This window comes from Watersipora subatra, chromosome 7 (assembly GCF_963576615.1).
Source record: "Watersipora subatra chromosome 7, tzWatSuba1.1, whole genome shotgun sequence".
Lineage (NCBI taxonomy): Eukaryota > Metazoa > Bryozoa > Gymnolaemata > Cheilostomatida > Watersiporidae > Watersipora > Watersipora subatra.
The window spans coordinates 25,059,506-25,068,301 of record NC_088714.1 but is presented as its reverse complement, the minus strand read 5'-3'; the positions used below and the strand labels follow the sequence as shown (position 1 = coordinate 25,068,301).

General features: G+C 33.1%; 1 long non-coding RNA gene across 1 annotated transcript; it reads right to left on the bottom strand.

The window, feature by feature from the left end:
- Nucleotides 1-61: 61 nt before the first annotated feature.
- On the bottom strand, nucleotides 62-801 carry LOC137400321 (uncharacterized). Its single transcript, XR_010979256.1, has 2 exons — nucleotides 627-801; nucleotides 62-397 (listed from the first exon to the last, which is right to left on the bottom strand). It is a non-coding gene; the product is annotated as an uncharacterized lncRNA (long non-coding RNA).
- Nucleotides 802-8,796: the final 7,995 nt, after the last annotated feature.

Sequence of the window (8,796 nt, the reverse complement as noted above, 5' to 3'; positions counted from 1 at the left end):
GAAGAGAAGCAATCAATTGCTAATTGTGATGTGTACTGGTCCATGACAAATAATTCACTGATTTGCATCTATATAAAATCTTTATTTAGCTAATAAGCTAAAATTATTTTGATATGTGTCTCATCTGTTGTACATATATATGAAAAATAAATACATATAATTATACACTCACACTCTTTTTTGCCACATCAGACAATAAATTACCAGCTTATGACCATGATATAATAAAATAAAACTTATCACAGGTTTTGCTATGCTAGAGTTATCTCTCATAAATTGGTTAATGCGTGCCAATTCTTCTTAGACGAGGTGGCGTTGTAGGACTTCTCTGTGCGCCTCTAGTGATATCCCCATAAATATTTAGCCATTTTACATAGAATCTTTCGTCGCTGTGAGTCTACAAAGAGTTAGAGTTTCGTTAAGCTCTATAGCCTGTGTTCCATTTACAAAAAACAGAGAATTTTCAGGCAGACATATTGAAAAGGAATCAAGTAGCTGACGCACGTAATTCCAATCTGGATGTTAAAAAGTTTGAAGCTTAAAATATAATCACATCCAAAATTTTATTTTTCACAAGTTTGATACAAATTATTTTTGGTTTGCTTGCAAATATATAAAGTACTTACCATGTATATAATTGATTCCAGTATCTCCACTGTTGTACTTCTGTTGCAGTTGTGTTCTTCCTCATTCATGTCTGAGATTTCGTAAAACTCTGGATTGGCAAACAAACGTCCCATTCTGATAGAGATTTAGTTTGTAAGTAGGGTAAAGCTGAACTGGGTTCTGTTGTTTTCTCTCTCTGAGATCATACTGTCCTTTGGGGGTCTGTTCCCTCCTTATATACTTTCCCTGGTCATTATAAATACCCAATGATTGATAGTTGGCCGTTGTCTGAAAGCGCTTATTGAATGATGAACGACCGGCACAGCTTTTAGCATGTCTTTAGCATGACACCTCTGCACGCGAGAGAATAATAGAATAATCTCTCACGCCATCACTATTTCGTCCCCTTTTTTGCCGGAAGCCGTGATTATCACGTAATCAAGTTTTTTAAAACTACGTTGAGCAGCATTGTAGATGTTAGACAAACCTCATAGGAACTCGTGTCAAAGTGGGCTAATAGCCGCTTGTCATCATAATTTAATATGCATAAACTCAAGGTTCATGCATCATCTCGTGGATGAGAGATTGTTGAGGGCCTTTAATAGTTGTGTCCCTAATCTGATTAAGCTTCTCGAAGAATTAACGCTAACACATTCAGAAGAGCTCAATTCTAAGTCTGCTTAAAAAAAGAATATATGATTACTCTGGACCGAATGAATAATTTGTAACACATGCTTTTTGGTATGTTTCACATTTTACTGTGCATTGTAAGTTAACAGTGTATGCAAAAAGGTGTTTTGGCTGAACTTCCTTTTCAATTAAATAGCAGATTTTCTGGAACAAAATAACTACTAAAATCTAATTATATATAAAAAGTTATTACTTTTTATCTTTGCCCTGACGATCTATCAAGTGTCGCATTACTAGTAACACAATACTGTAAAGTAAGTCCCGCATTATTACACGAGCTGGAATTTAGCAAAAACGCTGCTAACGATAAAATATAGCATAAAATACAATCCCTTTTCTAAATGAATAAACCTTTTGTTGACCTTATTATGAAATACAACCGTTACTATATTAAGTGCTGTGACCGCCCATCCATCTATTCGTCGATTCATAGTCACGGTTGTAGATTAGAAAAGAAGATTACATCATATGGAATTAAAGTTCATTGCTATAAAAAGAAAATCATCATACGGCTAAAGATTTTGATCCTCTTATATGAAACTTTACACAATGTTTATACATAAAAGGCAATTACTATGCACTTACTACTTCCATTAAAGATATGAAATATGGTTCTACTAGAGTGAATTCTATTTGAAACATTCGAAAGAGCTTCAAAAGTTTGCAGTCTGACAACTATTCGTAGTACTGAGTTATTAATAGTACAGATGTTGATGCTCAAGAAAATACTAATAACATTGCATATAAATGTCTGATGTAAAGATGTATCAACTGAAGGCACTTCTGTTTAGACACAAATAAAGTTAGCAAATGTAGCGGTAGATGGTATATAAAGAAAGAGTATCTATACTGGTATGTATTCCATGGTTGAAAGTAGTAAGAAAATACAAAAGTTTAAAGGATTCTGGTGAATAAATGGAAATAACCACGATTTTATAGCTGTATTAATATTAAAAATTGCATTGGTTATAGGATGTTAAAAATTATATTGGTTATAAGATATTAAAAATTATATTGGTTATAAGATATTAAACATTATACTGGTTATAAGACATTAAAAATTATATTGGTTATAAGATATTAAAAATTATATTGGTTATATATAAGGAAGGCAGTCATAAGTTTCAGTGCAGATAATGTTCAGCGGGTTGAAGGATTATCACAAATTGTCTGCAGAGCCACTGGAAAGCAGCACAAAGCGTTTTATCGTTCAGTGGTAAATAAACTTACAGACAATTTTGAGTTTGGCTAATCGTGGAGACAAGTTGACTCGGGATGCTTGGTGAGCAAGAAAAGTAGAAAACATATGTGAAACGAGAAGCTAATAGGTAAACTTATTTCAGAAACACAACTAGCTTACAGATCTTGAAATATAGTTCAGGGCAGAAGTGTATGTAGGTCATCTTAAGGTTGAAATATAGTGCAGGGCAGAAGTGTATGTAGGTCATCTTAAGGTTGAAATATAGTGCAGGGCAGAAGTGTATGTAGGTCATCTTAAGGAAGGAAGAAGGATTTCTTCTAACGTCACCTTTTTGTTAAGCGTGTCACTTTAATTGAGTTAGTTTTTATTACACCCGTTACTTCAACCTCCACACTTTCGCTTCCCACTCAATAGTTTTCAACTTTAGCAAAACATTTTAGGTGATGTCAGTGTGTCACGCGTACCAGCGTTTTTAGAGTTGCGCATAATTCAGCATTTAAATGGCGAGAACTCGCCTATCAGTGCTCTCAGGAACTGAACGTTAAGTTACATCTGTCAAATAAACCCAACCAATCAGCATAAAACAAAAATGCTAGATTACTATTTCAGCCATCGTAATTATAAATAAATTAATTTTCACATTTGCGTAGAGCACTGACACTTGGCAGGCTATGAGTTCATATCTTTGAGTTCTTGTTGACTAGCTTCAACAAGTTCTTATTGACTAGCTAGAAGAGCTTCAAGCGACTACGAGTTTGACACATTAGACCTTCTCCTCTCATCAGTTGACTATTTGTCATTTATTGATGCGAAATCGATCAGACATTTCCTCTGTTTTAGAATGATTTAAACACTGATGACAACATATGTAATCCGTTGTTGTTCAGAGAAAGAAGATGACATCACAATGTTTTGCAAAAGAGTTCCTACTAAAACAGAATGCGACTCTATGAGATAACAAAAATATGTTATGTATTGTTAATATCGAGGCAATTCTGATAAAATGAATATGAGTAAGCTAAATGTAGGTGGTGTCAGGAAATTTCACAGGGTGTCAAGTTGTATTAGATGATATTAGATTGAGAAACTTCTGGAAGATGATAAATATGTGACAGATAACCAGTTTTTAGAGTCATGAATGATGTCATTGTTATGTGTTTTTAAATTCTTAAAACCGCTTCAAATTGTAATTGACGTCGGCTCAGCTTGGCTGTCGTTGATTAATGCTTCTTTTTTGCTTCATAAAAATAGCATCGCAAGCTAAAGAACTTTTTTTTATTTTAAACTGTTTTGTTAACATATGCTATCAAACATCTGCTCAATGAGCCTTTGAAATAAGTCTTCCACTGACTGTCATGAGAAGCTTTTTCATCTGTTCAAACTTTGCCAGGCCCTAAACTTTTGGATTAGCGTTTGTCATCAGTTGTGGTGGGTTTTCACTACTGCTTCTGTATGCATTTATTAATTTATAATTAAACATTTAATCAGATGTATTTAGTAAAAATTGAAAAACAGCATGTTTTTTATTTACAATTGTTCTAACTTCTACCGTGTTAATCCTTAAACCATCTACTATACAAGTTACCCTCTGGTTAAGCAATATTGAGTATTTTCGTGTGATCGAAAATCTGTTGGATAATCATTAACTTTTATTCAGTATGTATTTAAATTATTCTAAGTTGAGTTATTTATGTTGTGTCTAATATATAAAGATTACTTTTAACTATAGTTGTTTTTTACAATCAGCTATAACCTTAATGGGAACAATTTAAACCGTCTAACACTGAGGCTTCTCCTTCAGTCTGTTCAAACCGGCACCAAAATATAAGATGTTTATTTAGTGTACAAGCGCTTACCTAGTTAAAAACTCATCTTCTCATCTTCTTATACCATCTGGAAAAACTTTGAATGAATAAGTGAATAATATAAGTAATGTTTTTTTTCCAGAAGTTAGGTAATCACTGACCAAACTCGTCTCTAACTTAAAACTAGAGCAAACTGTTCGAATGTCCAATTAGATTATGTTAGAACTTCAGTTATTAGGCTTTTCTGAGTGCCAATGAATTGTAAAATTAGTCATATGTATGGAAAATAGATGTAACTCTTTACTGTTTCATCAATAGATAAACTGAAGAACGATGTGACATTTGGTAAAACTAGTACAAAAGGTTTCTCACGAAAAGTATTGTGACTAATTCAATGTTTTCAGCTCGCAACAAGACAGGTATTGCTGTCTTGGTTGCCATTAGGTTGTAAGCAGTCACCAAACAGGGCTTTACTAATGAGCTTTCGAAAAAGTTTTTGTGGGCAACAGATTGTTAAAAGAGTTTCATATACAATGGAAATATTTACTTGATAACTTAGCAAACAACCAAATGCAACATTTTTATGTATTATCACATTATATTATAACATCAATAACTGTGAAATTGGTGAGAAAAGTGGAAGTCATAACATGTAAATCTAAGAAAATGAGAATGTTAGAGTATTTGAATTTGGCAATTGCAATTTTAATAAAGTTATCAGCAGTCAAACCTTAACTAAAAGTGAAATAAAACCCAGACATTAATTTTTATCTCATTCAAGTGTTCAAATATACTTTTACAGAACAAAAAATCATTAGATCAGCTTTGAAGTGATTATGAAGTTTATGTTACCTTGTCAACATTTCAATGGATTCTAGATACCTACTATTACACTATGTTTTAGGTGCATAAGTTTCAGTTGAATCTCAGACGAAGTTATGATTTATCAAAAAAAAGATGGGAAGTGAATTGCATAAATTTCCTTGTGAAGATGATTGTTAGCGATTTGCAGTCACAGTTGGCATTTTTGAATGGAAATTGCAACATAATGGCGTCACGCTATCTTCCTTCTGCATAGATGTTGCGTTACCATGACAGTGTCTATCGAGGAATGATGGATTATGAAATGGCCCAAAAAAGGTTTTTGTAATAAAAAAACAAAAGCATGTTCTAGCCTAGTTGCGGGCAGCAGAAAAAATATAGAAAAATGAAAGTTTCTCAGGAGTTGAGGAGTAGTGCCATGTGAGAGTGATTGTAAATGTGGCAGCAATGAAGAGCGAAGAGTAGACCAAAGAATTGAATGTGGTTTCTTTTGTACTACTGCTAACAGATCTTTCTTGCGTATCATGTATATACATGTATCTGAATGGTCTACGCGCAACACTGACAAAAAATTGATTTGTGTAAAGGGAAACATGTGCCTTTTGATGATTCTACAAAACAAAAGTACCTCTTTAACAAAAGAGTTTGGTATTAGTATTGATAACACACAAGGATTTTTTTTGCTGATCAGGTATATAGATGTATCTGAATGGTCTATGCGCAACACTGACAAAAATTTCTTTATGATTAGAAAAGCTTACTGTTTCGATGGTTCCTTCATAACAAAAGTATCTCTTTAACAAAAGAGTTTACTGCTGTACAGGTATTCATGCTGTGTACTTGACCACTAGATTACAGATATGTTCTTTTTAGATAACAGATAACGAATAACAGATAAAAGATAACAGACAACAGACAACAGACAACAGACAACAGACAACAAACAACAGACAACAGACAACAGACAACAGACAACAGACAACAGACAACAGACAACAGACAACAGACAACAGACAACAGACAACAGACAACAGACAACAGACAACAGACAACAGACAACAGACAACAGATAACAGATAACAGATAATAGATAACAGATAACAGATAACAAACAACAAACAACAGATAACAGATATTAGATATCAAACAGCAGATAACAAATAGCAGATAACAGATAATAGATAACAGCTAACAGATAACAGATAACAGACAACAGATAACAGTTATCAAATAACAAATAACAGATAACAGACAACGGATAACAGATAACAAATAACAGATAACAGATAACAGATGATAGATAACAGATAACAGACAACAGACAACAGATAACAGATAGCAGATAACAGACAACAGATAACAGACAACAGATAACAGACAACAGACAACGGATAACAGATAACAAATAACAGATAACAGATAACAGATGATAGATAACAGATAACAGACAACAGACAACAGATAACAGATAACAGATAAAAAATAACAAATAACAGATAACAGATAACAGATAACAGATAACAGATAATCTATTCTAAATCCCATCTATTAGCACAAATTAGAAGCTGATAAAGTTACATTATCTGGATAAAGCGGCAAAAAGGTATCCAGGGAAATCAGCAGAGAAAACAGTAATCAAGCTTGAAAAACAAAAATAATAAAGCTCCTTTAAAGGTTGACTTGCAACAAAATTTACATTACAGTTATTTGGTATCAAAAGATTCACCATGTCTTACTCTGCTGTGTTGTAGGTGTCAAATATGTGGAAATGTGATTACAAGCTCTTAAAAGCTAAAAAGACGAACAGTTAATTGCAGCTATCACAAAAACGCCGTAGGGTGTAATCCCTTTCCAAAACCACTCAAATGGGACGTAATTGAACAAGATGGCTTCTGTCTACACTTTTAGGCAACCTCATTCGTCAAAATATTTTCACAAATATACTTCACACAATCAATAGAACCATGTCTATTGTCTTAATGCGTCTATTTCATCATCATCGTAATTCTGTCACTTTGAGCGCTGATATTTCAAATCCTACCATAAAAATTCGTTTAATTTTTAACTTCAGCTTTAAGGATTGCATATCATCCTCTGATCCTCTGATAAACATGACAAGCCTATAATTGGTCACCTGTGATAGTAGAAAAATGCTGCACAATTTATTCGCGCTGTTTGGCAGGAAGTATGGGTCACATGATCAGTTCTCACAACTGTTCGTTTTTGAGCTTTTAAGAGCTTGTAATCACATTTTCACATATTTTGCACCTACAGCACAGCAGAGTAAGACATGGTGAATCTTTTGATTCCAAATAACTGTAATGTGAATTTTGTTGCAAGTCAACCTTTAACTGTTTAAGCCTGTCTTCACCTGCTGAAGTACTACCGGACACTCCATTACAATGTCAGGGTGGAGTGAGCTAAATTTGTTTTTGAGCCATCGCGTGCTGTAGCTTGAAACGAAATTTTAGTGAAACGCTATTGGAGCACAAGCATGACATCAGCTGTAAATAGCTAGCTACATGTGGGTAAAGAAAAAGTGCATCACCGTTTTATATTTTATAAAACAGTTTTGTTTATAATTATAAACAACACTGTTATAAAAACAAAATATTAAATTATGAATCGTTTGTTTTTAATCATTACAATTACTTTTGTTTATATGATTGTAAACAAAAAAGAGAATTTTTAGGCTGAATGAGATGGCAAAAGACAGCGATGCATGATTTTTGGTAGAATGCAAGCTAAGCCATATCAGCACCCCACCCCCTCCCTGCTTAATATTTACATGCACAATAGAAAAAATGCTATTTTACTCAATTTAATATTGGCTCACGACATGTAAAATCTTTTTTAATTACTAGTAAGGCTATTTCATTGCTATGACCTTCAGTGTGTTTTTTTTCTATAATAAACTATTATATTATATATTATAATATGCTGTTTAATGTCATATGGCTATCAGTGAAGCAATATTTGACTGGTTTATGTCACTTGTTAACAATAGTCACTTGTAATACTGTATGTTATTGCTTTTAGTTTGTATATTTCAAGGTTGTCTCTAAAAATTCCACTTATTAAATATAATATTTCTGACAAAAAATATTTGTTCAGTACAAACTTCAAGGGATGGTTATGCCAAGACAATTTCTCAAATTAAATGACAAAAATGACAAAACGTTATGGATGTGTTCTAAATACTTTGCAGAGACTATGAGCAGTATGCATCATTCAACTGCAGCTTGTTTTTCCTAGTTACCGAACCAAAAATCTTTTAATAGCAAAAATTAATTATGGCAAAAATGCTATGATACGCAATAGACAACATGGTTTCACCATGCTCAATGTGGCTTTAAACTTACCGACTGTGACCGCTTCATAAATGTGTAAATATTAAATAATATTGACTAGTTTATAGGCTTATAAGCTTGTGCAAGATTTAAAAGTGGGTGATGGGTTGTTCAATATAGAATTTTTAAAGCTTACCCAATCGCCAAGTGTTATTTTGAGGTTCTAAATCTATGAAGTCACCATTTTTTGCACTCTCTATTACACTCAACAACAATATTGCAAAATATTTCACAGTTTTAGCCTTTTTTTTACACATCAGACTGAATACCCCATGATAAGTACCTATGTGTTGTCCTATGGATTGTTTAGTTGTATGTTACA